Here is a 12,156-nt window from a genome sequence, read left to right as displayed (position 1 = left end):
AAAGTGCTGGGATTACAGGCTTGAGCCACCGCGCCCGGCCAAAGCAGTGCTATTTACAATAGTTCCATAAAATGAAATTCTTAAGTATAAATCTAACAAAACATGTAAAAATCTATATTTGGAAAACTAAAAAACACTGACAAAAGAAAGCAAAGAAGGCCTAAATCAATGGAGAAACATACTGTATTCACAGATTGGAAGACTCAGCAAAGTAAAGATGTTAATTATACACAAATTGATCTATAGATTTAATGTAATTCCAATCAAAATGCCAGAAAGATTTTTAGATATAGACAAGCTGATTCAAAAATTTATGTGGAAAATTCAAAGAATTAGGAGAGGCCGGGCGCGGTGGCTCAAGCCTGTAATCCCAGCACTTTGGGAGGCCGAGACGGGCGGATCACGAGGTCAGGAGATCGAGACCATCCTGGCTAATACGGTGAAACCCCATCTCTACTAACAATACAAAAAACTAGCCGGGCGAGGTGGCGGGCGCCTGTGGTCCCAGCTACTCGGGAGGCTGAGGCAGGAGAATGGCGGGAACCCGGGAGGCGGAGCTTGCAGTGAGCTGAGGTCCGGCCACTGAACTCCAACCCGGGCGACAGAGCGAGACTCCGTCTCAAAAAAAAAAAAAAAAAAAAAAAAAAAAAAAAAAAAAAAAAGAATTAGGAGAGCCAGAAGACTTTATAAAGCTGCAGTAATAATTAAGACTGTGGTATTGGTAAAGGGATAGACACATAGATCAATGAAATAAACTAGACAGTCCAGAGATTCACACAAACAAGGCCAATCATTTTTTGACAAAGATACAAAGGAATTCCAATGGAAAAAGGACAGTCTTTTCAACATGGTCAAATAACTGGAAATTCATATGCAAGAAAACGAACCTCAACCTAATCCTCATATAAAAATTAATTCAAAATGAATCATGGTTATAAATGTAAAATATAACTATAAAATCTTAGCAGATAACATATGAGAAAATCTTTATCACCTAGAATTAGAAAAGCAGTTCTTATATATGACAACAAATGTGAAATTCATAAAGGAAAAAATTTATTAATTGGACTTCATCCGTGAAAGACACTGTTAAGAGAATGAAAATATAAGCCACATAATGGGAGAAAATATAAATCACTACCTCACAGATAATTTTTATCCATAATATATACAGAAGACTCAAAATTTAGTAGTAATTGTGATGGTTAATGCATGTGTCAACTTGACTGGGCTAAAAGATGCCCAGATAGCCAGTAAAACACGATTTCTTGGTGTGTCTGTGAGGATGTTTCTGGAAGAGATTAGCATTAAAATTGGTAGGCTGGGTCAATGAGGTTGCCCTCACCAGTGTGGTGGCCAGGATCCAATTTGTTGAGAGCCTAAATAGAACAAAAAGGTGGAAGAAGTGTGAATTCATTCTCTCGAGCTGGGACATTCACCTTCTCCTAGAGAGCTGGGTTCTCTGGCTTTGGACTTTGGGACTTGCATCAGAGGGCACTCCTCTCTTTCCCACCCTTCCAACTCCAGCCGAATTACATCACCAGCTTTCGTGGTTCTCCAACTTTCAGAGAGCAGATTGTGAGACTTCTCAGCCTCCATAGTTTCAGTGAGCCAATCCCATGATAAATCTATTTCTATCTCTAACTCTTATTGGTTCTGTTTCTCTGGAGAACCTCAATGAATACAGTAATAAAATAAGCAGCCCATTAAAATATGGCCAAAGACTTGAACAGACACATTACTAAAGAAGATATATAGATACCAACTAAGGACATGAAAAGATGCTCATCACCATTAGCCATTAGAGAAACGAGTTAGTAAACTTTTCCAGTAAAGGATTAGATACATAGTAAACATTTCCAGCTTCATGGGCTGAGAGGCAAAATTGATGATGTGACATGTATACATAGTTATATAGCAAGAGAGAAAACAAGTTTCCACAAATTTTTATTGATGAAATTAAAGATATAATAAAAATTGAGTAAGTTTTGTAATACAGGTGAACTAATGAAAATAATGCATTTTTTGGGGGGGGCAATATTTTGTTTAATTAGGGCTGAAAGTTAGTGTTTTCTGTCATCAAAATCAGTTGCACATGCTTATATGTGATTAATTTTATATATTTCATCTTTGCACTGTCTTTTTACACATATAGACACTATGTAAAATATTTAGTACTGCCAAATACTAATATGAATCTGATATGGTTTGGGTCTGTATCCCCACCAAATCTCATGTTGAATTGTAATTCTCAATGTTAGAGGTGGGGCCTGGTGGGAGGTGATTGGAGCGTGGGAGTGGTCCTTCATGAAGGATTTAGCACCATCCCCTTGGTGCTGTTCTTGTGATAGTGAGTTTCCATGAGATCTGGTTGTTTAAAAGTGTAACACCTCCGCTACCTCCCCTGCAACCCTTCCTCCTGCTCCAGCTATGTGAAGTACCAGCTTCCCTTTCATCTTCTGCCATGATTGTAAGTTTCCTGAGGTCTTCCCAAAAGCCAAGCAGATGCTGCCATGCTTCCTGTACAGCCTGAAGAATCATGAGCCAATTAGACCTGTTTTCTTTATAAAGTACCCAGTCTCAGGTATTTCTTTATAGCAGTGGAAAAATGGACTAATATAGAATCCATGAACATATGACTTTGATTGAGAATATTCTTCACTTGGGAGATATTTATAGAGTTCTATTAGATTCTTCTTTTGACATTTGCCTGTATGCATATCATTACATTGTTGATTACTTGCAGTTGAAGTTCGGGTGGTTGCTACTCAATTGCTTAAAAAAATATATTTAGAAATGTTGAAATTCCCCTTGTACTTGCATAGAAGTCTGAAATGCACGTGCTGCTGGAACTGCAGTTTGAGTTCAGAAAAGATACCCCTTGCAAATTTGTGTGGGAGTGGATATCTCACTTCATGTTTTAACTTTTGACAGCTCAGGATGTACTTAGAGCAGCCTAACATTACTTGTGATTCAAAATTGTTGCCAACTTGACTTTACTATAATATAGATATTATGTATAAGTTTTGTTTTGCCTTTTAACTTCAGGTTTAATTCATTAAGGAACATAAAGACTGCAGCAAAAACTTGTTTCTAGTGCTATTCGGTGTTTGATAATAGTAGTTAAAGGCAGTTTTTCTCATTCAGAAAAATTTCAATCTCGACCTTAAACTTTAAAGTTCTCAGTAAAACCTTATCATTGCTAAACTATGGAACTGCTGTGTGGTTGGGCAAGTCAGCAAATTCAGCTCCTATTTCTAAAAAACGTTCATGGAACTGACGATGGTTGAGTCAATGATGCCATGTGAAGTCTGCCATTGACACTACTGGTTCAGTAACAGGAATGATTCTAATATTTTCCACAAAGTACCTACAGATGAATGATACAATGAATAACCATAGGCTTTAAGCACCTATGTTTTCATAAGCTTTGTTTTTTCAACTAAGCCTTTGTTCAGCCTCACACGTATTTTCACTACTATCAGATTTATCACATCTTGGCAGATTCCATTTCAGGCTGTGTTGAATTAGCATTTTCTCAATTTCTTCTACAAATATTCTCGTCCATGTTTGTTTCCTACACATACAGGTTAATTTCTCAGTCACTTCAAACTTGGCAGTTACCCTTCAATAAGCAACAGCTGAGTGGTATTGGTACATCTGTCAACTATTAAGAGCCAAGAAAAACCACTTGAAATCATTTGCCTTGTTTAATTGGCTATTGATATTGTTACTCATGTATTTGACTCTTTGAGCAGTTATTCTCATTAAAAGGCTAACAATGGGCTGGGCGCGGTGGCTCACATCTGTAATCCCAGCATTCGGGAGACCGAGACGGGTGGATCACCTGGGGTCAGGAGTTCAAGACCAGCCTGGCCAACATGGTGAAACCCTGTCTCTACTAAAAAACAAAAATTAGCCAGGTGTGGTGGCACATGCCTGTAATCCCAGCTATTCGGGAGGCTGAGTCAGGAAAATTGTTTGAACTTGGGAGGTGGAGGTTACAGTGAGCCAAGATTGCATCACTGCATGCCAGCCTGGGTGACAGAGCTACAGTCTGCCTTAAAAAAAAAAAAAAAAAAAAAGGCTAAAAATGTTTATTTTCTCTGGATACATTTCTTCAGCTATTGCAATCAAATATGATTTAATTAACTCACTACTAGTAATAAATAAGCTTTCCCTGCTTGGCTAACAAATGAGCAACTTAGAAACCTATTTTGCTTGCAGTCTCATTTTCATTTTTTAGTTTTTGTAAAGAAATTCTACTGTGATGAGATATACCACTTAAAATGTCTAGCTTTGATGATTAGTGACTTCTTGCAAGTTGAGAATATTGTGGAGTGTTTAGTCTTGTAACATTGATGTATAACATCGTGTTCTTTTAGCACAGCTATAGTGTCATTGCATAATGGGCACAATGCTTTGCCATTGTCTTAAAAGTGAGACATTTAAAGTCTGCTTTTCTCTTTTCTTCTTATTTTGATGTGATGGGCATGCACTGGTAATTAAAAAATAGGTCACAGTACAGCACTATATGTGGCACACAAAACACCGTTTAGCTATAACTGCACCTCTGTGATTTTTGTGGGCTGAGCAGCAGTGGAAGTGAGGAGAGTGCCATGAATGGTCCCCTTCAACAAATATTTAACTCTGTCATTGTAGTGCAAATGTGGCTATAGATAATATATAGGCAAATAAGCATGATCGACACAGAAATTTGAATTTTGTATAATTTTCATGTGTCATGAAATAATATTCTTTGAGTTTTTCCAATCACTGCAAAATGTACGAAATATTCTTTGCAGGATGTACAAAAACAGGCGGACAGTGGGCTGTATTGACCTACCAGTTGTAGAATGCCCAACCGTGCCCCAAGTCAATGTCCATTACACAATGCTGAGTCCCTAACAGGAACCAATGTGTGGAATGATAGTGGACCTGTGACTACCTCTCAAGTTATTCACTTGGGAATTTATGTATTCTGTCCCTGTAACTTCAGGCTCCATCTGACTGGAGGTACTAGATTGTAGGGAGGGAAGACATTTATCAGGGGTCACAGTAAGAGTCTCACTAAACATAAAGCTATGGCTGTGACCTGGTCACTTTATCCTCCTTATGCCAAGAGACAAGCAGTCACTCTATAATGAAAGGAGTCACTCAATTGGCAGGAATAATTAACCCTGATCATTAGGAGAAGATGCACTGCTGCTACACTAGGTGGGGGTGAGCAGGAAAGACTATGAATGCGGCTTGGGTGATTCACTGGAAAATTTCTTGGTGCCTCGCTGCCCAGGTGTAATGGTAGATTAACCCACACAGCAATCATAGCCTGAGAATTATAGCCAGAGAATTATAGCCAGGGATGAGGGTCTGGATCACCACTGCACCCACTCCCCTTCCCCTTACTGGCAGCCTGTCTAGACAGCAGAGATGCAAGTCAAACAGGAAAGGAATCTAGAAAGGGTAATGGATGAAGGGGAAAAGGTGTGTGACTAATGGTCTCAAAGTAAATGATGGGCCTGTAGCTTGTCCATTTGACCCTTTTCTTTTTTCTTTGGGAGAACACTTGGAGGTTTATTAAACATAAGTAAACTTGTGTTATTCGGGTTTCTTGTACATTTTGTCACCCAGGTAATAAGCCTATTACCCATAAGTTATTTTTCTTGATCTTCTCCCTCCTCCCACCGTCCATCCTCCAGTAGGCCCCAGCATCTGTTGTTCCCCTGGCTATGTGTCATGTGTTCTCACCATATAGCTTCCACTTATGGGTGAGAACATGTGGTGTTTGGTTTTCTGTTCTTGTGTTAGTTTGCTAAGGATAATGGACTCCAGCTCCATCCATGTTCCTGCAAAAGACATGATCTCATTCTTTTTTATGGCTGCATAGTATTCCGTGGTGTATATACCACATTTTCTCAGTCTACCATTGATGGGCATTTAGGTTGTAAGGAATATAAATCATTCCATCATAAAGACACATGCATATGTATGTTTATTGCAGCACCATTCACAGTAGCAAAGACACAACCCTTCTCTTCTAAGTTTTCCCAGGAGACAAGACCAACCAGAATCATTATTTTTAAATGGTGAACATTTACTATGGGAAGCAAGTAGATATGAGTGGCATAAACAGTTGGGCTGCAGTGAATTTGCAGATGTAGTGGAGCCTTTCTTCATAGCTGGTGACTCATCCCACATCTCTTGGGAATATTGGCTGCTGCTGGGTCACTGCTGTCATCCATTGGGAATTGTCTTTGGCCATAGGGAAGAGACTTGACCAAGATTATGTCCCCTCCTAAGGGGAATCCTGCAGCCAATCACTGGCTTGTGGTTGGTGTTATAGGTTGAAGTGCATCCCTCCTAAAAGATATGTTGAAGTCCTAACCCTCAATACCTCAAAAAGTGACCTTCTTTGGAAATAGAGTTTTTGCAGATGTAGTCAATAAGATGAAGTCATTGGGTGGGCCCTAATCCGATATGATTAGTGTCCTTATATTAAGGGGAAAGTGGGACACAGGCACAGATGTAACAGGGGGAAGAATATGTGAAGACACAAGGAGAATGCCATGTGAAGACAGGATTGGAGCGATGTGTCTCCATGCCATGGAACACCATGGGGGATATCAGCACATCCCCCAAAGCTAGAAGAGGAAAGGAAAGGTCCTTTTCCTACAGGTTTCAGGAGCAAGGCCTTGCTGACACATTGATTTTGGATTTCTAACCTCCAGAACTGTGAGCCAATTAAACTTCTGTTGTTCTAGTCCCCTGTCTTAGTTTGTCCAGGCTGCTATAAGAAAATACTATAAGGCTGGGCACTGAGACTCATGCCTGTAATCCCAGCACTTTGGGAGGCCAAGGCGGGCGGATCACTTGAGGTCAGGAGTTCGAGACCAGCCTGGCCAACATGGTGAAACCCCGTCCCTACTAAACGTACAAAAATTAGCTGGGCATGGTGGTGGACACCTTTAATCCCAGCTATTTGAGAGGCTGAGGATTGAGAATCACTTGAACCCAGGAAGTGGAAATTGCAGTGAGCTGAGATCACGCTACTGAAGTCTAGCCTGGGTGACAGAGCGAGACCCTGTCAAAAAAAAAAAAAGAAGAAAGAAAGAAGGAAAGAAAGAAAGAGAGAGAGAGAGAGAGGGAGGGAGGGAGGGAAGGAAGGAAGGAAGAAAGGAAGGAAAGAAGGAAGGAAGGAAGGAAGCAAGAAAGGAAGAAAGAAAAGAAAAATAAATCACATTCTGTTTCACCTTCTTCCTCCTTGCTCCCCCTTTCTCTCTCAGACTCCAAGTTCCCACGTTTCCCCTCTCTCTTCCCCCTCCAGGTTTCTTCCTCCCTCCCTTCCTTCTTTCTTCCCTCCCTCCCTCCCTTCCACAGGGTCTTGCCATGTTGCCCAGGCTGAAGTGCAGTGGCACGATCTGCAGCCTTGATCTCCTGGCCTCAAGTGATCCTCCCTCTTCTGCCACCCAAAGTGCTGTGATTACAGGGAGCACCACTGTGCCCGACCCCTCCAGGTTTCTTTATTTCTCCCTCCCCTGCCTTCCCTGTGTCACCCTTCTCCTCCAGTCCCAAAGCACCCAGCCTTCTCACCTCAGATCTGGGACTCTCAGCAGCAGCCCATGTCCATTCCATGCCCATGCCCACCCCTGCCAGGGTAGAGGGGACAGAGGAGGGAATGACAGAATTTGTCTCCAGGAATGCAGACCCTGAGGGCTTCAGGTCTCCTCAGAGAGGTGGGCTATGAGTAGTTAGTCCATTCATTCATCCACTCATTATACATTCGGTGAACAATTATTTTTCACCTACTATGTCCTGGTATTGTGCAGCCTCTAGAGTCACAAACATGACGAATGCTCAGCCTCTGCCCTCTAGGAACCAGTGAGGAAAGGGGCCAGTCAGCAAACAGGTGACTGCATAAGATCAGGGGAGGACCACAGGTGGATATAGATCAGGTAGAGATCTTTAAAGGGGGCCATGGGGCTTCCCAAGGTGCAGGATCCACCAAGTAAACTCCTGGGTCCTCCTGGGAGGCTGCTGTGCCAGGGGCTGCATGTGAGGGTCACTTATCTGGGGATGGGGCTGGGGCTGCTGCAGAAGAAATGCCTGAGGCAGGGGCTGAGGGTTGCCTTAGAACAGCCCATTCCCAGGAGACCTGCGTTCCCTCCTCTGCAGGCCATGGGCCTGGGAGCACAAGCAGAGGGCTGGTCCCACTGGGACCCTCACTGAGTCCTGCTTTCTTCTCCCTTTTCCAGCCCTCCCTCAAGGGGCCTACTGAGAACTTCTGGGGGAAACTCTGATAGAGGAGGTGGAGAATTGTGGGGGTGGGATGGGAGAATGGTACCCCAGGATGCTGGTACTTCTGTGCTCAGCGGTCACCCACAGTGACCCTGAGGGGCCTGTGTCTTGTACCTTGTGCTGCGTCCCTTACCCCGGCTCCAGGAGGCTCACTCCACCATGCTTGCCCCAGGCACCTCACACAGTGCACTTTCCAACCTCCCCTTGGATGGCATCTGCCTCTGCTCCTCAGCCCCTGGGGTGCCTCCTCCCTGCCCACTGGCTAGAGGCTGAGCTGGTTCTAGTAGCACTCAAGGCCCAGCACCCACCCTGCCTCTAGGGTTACCTCATCCACGAGCGCCCCAGCCCCTGGGCCTCTTCCCTGTCTGGATCTCCCTCCTTTCTGGACTCCAGTCCCCCTGTTCCACTGGGCTTTAGTAATGGGATCTTTCCTTTGCCCTTGGAGTGCAGGGACCTTTATCCTTCCCCTAACACCCAAACACACTTGGATCCTAGTATGATGATCTCTGTGTCATAACTGAGATGGATAGAGGTATTTAAATCAGCTTTTATTGAAGCATAATTTATATGCGTATAACATGTATCCATTTTAGATGTACATTTCATTGATTTTTGGGGGACAAGTTTATACACCTGTGTGACCATCTTGCAACCAAAATACAGAACATTCTAGGCTGGGTGTGGTGGCTCATGCCTGTAATCCCAGAACTTTGGAAGGCCAAGACAGACAGATTGCTTGAACTCAGGAGTTTGAGACCAGCCTGGGCAACACAAATGAAACCTTGTCTTTACAAAAAATACAAAAATTAGCTGGGTGTGGTGGCTATTCTGGAGGCTGAGGTTGGAGGATTGCTTGAGCCCAGGAGGCTGCGGCTGCAGTGAGCCATGATTGTGTCACTGCACTCCAGCCTGGGTGACACAGGCAGAAAAAAATCTAGAACACTCTATTACCCACAGAGTTCACATTCAGTCTCCATCCCAAAGTCTGGGCAACCACTGCTGTGTCCCCATTGATGATAGCTGTCCCCACTGCAGTGCACACACATGGATTCACACAGTGTGCCCTCTTCAGAGTCTGGCTTCTTTTGCTTGGCTAATTTTTTAAGATTCAGGATGGAGGTTTTTTAGCGGGATTTTCTAGAAACGATGAGAACCAGAAGCTTTGAGAAAGCTTGGAGATGCTGGGGTCTGCATGATGTGGTGGTTTAAAGCCAAGGCTCAGGGTGGAGCAGAGCTGGGACCAAATGCTAGCTCTACAGCTGACCAGCTATGAAACAGGGTGAGGTGAGCCAGGCATGATCTCTGCACCTCCATTTTCTCAGCTGCGAAGTGGGCTAATGTCACTGCATTGCTATTACCACGGACAAGAATGTGGTTACTAGTGGCTTGACTCTGGAGCCAGACTGATGGAGGCACTAAATTGACACAGGTCTCGCGGGGCCTGGCCAAGATCTTTATCTTCAAATAGGGGCTTCCTGCTCTTTCCCTGTCCTACACATTGTACCCCACTATTTCCCCATCCCCCACCTTATTGCTGTCCTCCCCACTCCCTCATTCCATTAACTTCAAACCGACACACCCGCCATCCTCAAAGCACGTCCTCCTCCTCCCTACATTCCTCCTGCAGATCCACATCGGCCTCTCCCGTACTCACCCTACACATTCCCAGTGCACTCCGCAGTGACCCCAGGGGCTGTGCCTCTGAGGGGGACCAGGGCCTCACCATGTCCAGCTGGGTCTTCAGAGGCTGCGATCAGGCAGAAAGGGGCACTGCTTATGCAGTGGTCACCCTAATCCATCTGATCATGGCCTTGAGGTGCTCAGGGGCAGAGGAAGACAGGAGAGCACTTGAACCCATTTAAGCTTTGGATGGAGCCCAGGCTAGTCCTGGGGGCCTCATGGAGTTTTCTGGCCTGTGTGTGTCCTGTCCTCTCAGGCGCCTAAAAACAGACTGACCTGCAGATAGGTTAGACATAGGGGGCTTAGCCACAGTGAAGGAGTTTGTCGTGTCCCTCCAATTCCGCCGTCCTCATCAGATATATCATTGTTAGTTTTTGTGTACATCCTCCTATTCCCCCTCTTTAAGATAATGCCTTTACAACACATGTGTATAAATGTGTGTTTATATTGGGATCACCTTGCCTTTCATCTTGATTTGTTTCACTTACTAAATCTTGTACTTTTCTATATCTGTACATAGACAGCAAACCCATTCTAATAGTTATTTGGAATACCAGTGTTTGAAGGAACTGAAAGCCATTTAATGAATACCAGCCAGATTTTAATGAGCAGCATTATACACCTTTGTGTCAATGGGTCAGTACTTGGGGTCTTCTAGGTTTTCCCGAGAAGAGGCTCATATGCTGGAAGCCGTCCTGGTGCCTGCATCACAGGTGCCCTTATGACATCACAAGTCCCGCCCCTCCTCCACTCTTCCTTTTGGAGTCCTGATTAGAGGAGTGCGGACCGGAGGGTGATGGAACCATCTAGCCCCTAACCATAGGTAATTTAGTAAAGTCCAGACCTGTGGGGATTTTACGACCTGTCCCCAATCAGATGTTTTGTAAGAGGCACTCAGAACCACACTAGCTTTCTGAGAGGGGAGGGTAAGTTCCCCACAGTTACGCATGACAGGACCCCCCACCTCCATTTGAAGTCCTAGAGAAAGCCAGGAAGCTGTCTAGAAACAGTGAGAACGGTGTTTGACTTGGTACCCAGCAGTGGGAGAGCACCTTTTATTTTCTTCCCTATTTCCCCCCATACACTCTGATTCCAGAAGGATGGCAAGCTGTTTTAAATGATCATCAAAGATAGTGATGAAATCATATCGATAGAACAGAGCTAGAAGGAACAAAGGGGAGAAGAGGGAAGCGACTCCACCCCCAACACCCTCACCCCTACCAGGCCACACCCTTACCTGCAAGTCCATGAGTAGCTGGGTCCAGAGAGCCTTAACTAGTGACATCTCTGACCCCTGTGGTCCAGCAGAGTGACTCAAAGATCTATGACCCTGTAATTTATTGTACAAAGAGTGGCTTCAGTGAGGGAAACAGGCACCTGTCCTCGTTACCTGACATCAATCAGGGTGTCCTAGAAAAACGGGTGAAACGTCAGGGTATGCAGAGCTGGAATGAACGGGGATTGGCTGTCTCTTGGCCCCATTTTCTTGTCAGGCAGAGAGATGTGAGTCTGGCTGAGATACAGACTGGAGATTGTGGCCAAGAGTGGGGCAGAAGAGTGTGATCTCAGACCACATAGAGTTGCGGGCTGCAAGTGGGACTGTGGGGAATGCAGGGACCAAGGGGCAAAATGTGTGTTAGTGGGTGGAGCGTGCATGTTTGTACTGATGCATGCATAGCTGAAGTTCAAGCTGTTCACAATGTGTGTGAGGTGGAGGAATCTGTTACTACTTTGTTGAAGAGGAGGGAACACAGCAGCTTATGGGTTTGACCTGAAGTCAGCGTAAAGAGGGCAGGGGGAGCAAAGCACACCACTTCTCCAGCAGGTGGGAGGGCTCTGAAGGCAAGAGTCATGGATCCCAGGGAGATGGCAGCTCTTTTACCTCTAAGTCACAGTGTTCTTGCTCTAGACTGGCCAGCAAGGTTCATGGAAAATGGGGTGAGGTAGCTAGGGCAGATGTACACCTATTTTGCAGATGGGGACATTGAGACTCAGAGGTCAAGTGAGGTGAGCACTTCCACTAACCTGTGGGTGGCAGAGCGGAGACACCTACCTGGTCTCCTGGATTCAGCCGTTGCCCTGCCCAGTGCTGAACTTTAGAGGAAGGAGCCATCATTGCTAGAGGATCAGGGCCCCTTCCTGGCATACCCTGAGTGTTTCTGTTTTCTCTTGTAAGGCCCA

The sequence above is a fragment of the Macaca fascicularis genome, chromosome 2 (assembly GCF_037993035.2).
Source record: "Macaca fascicularis isolate 582-1 chromosome 2, T2T-MFA8v1.1".
NCBI classification, from domain to species: Eukaryota; Metazoa; Chordata; class Mammalia; order Primates; family Cercopithecidae; genus Macaca; species Macaca fascicularis.
Note: the sequence above shows the minus strand (reverse complement) of the source record.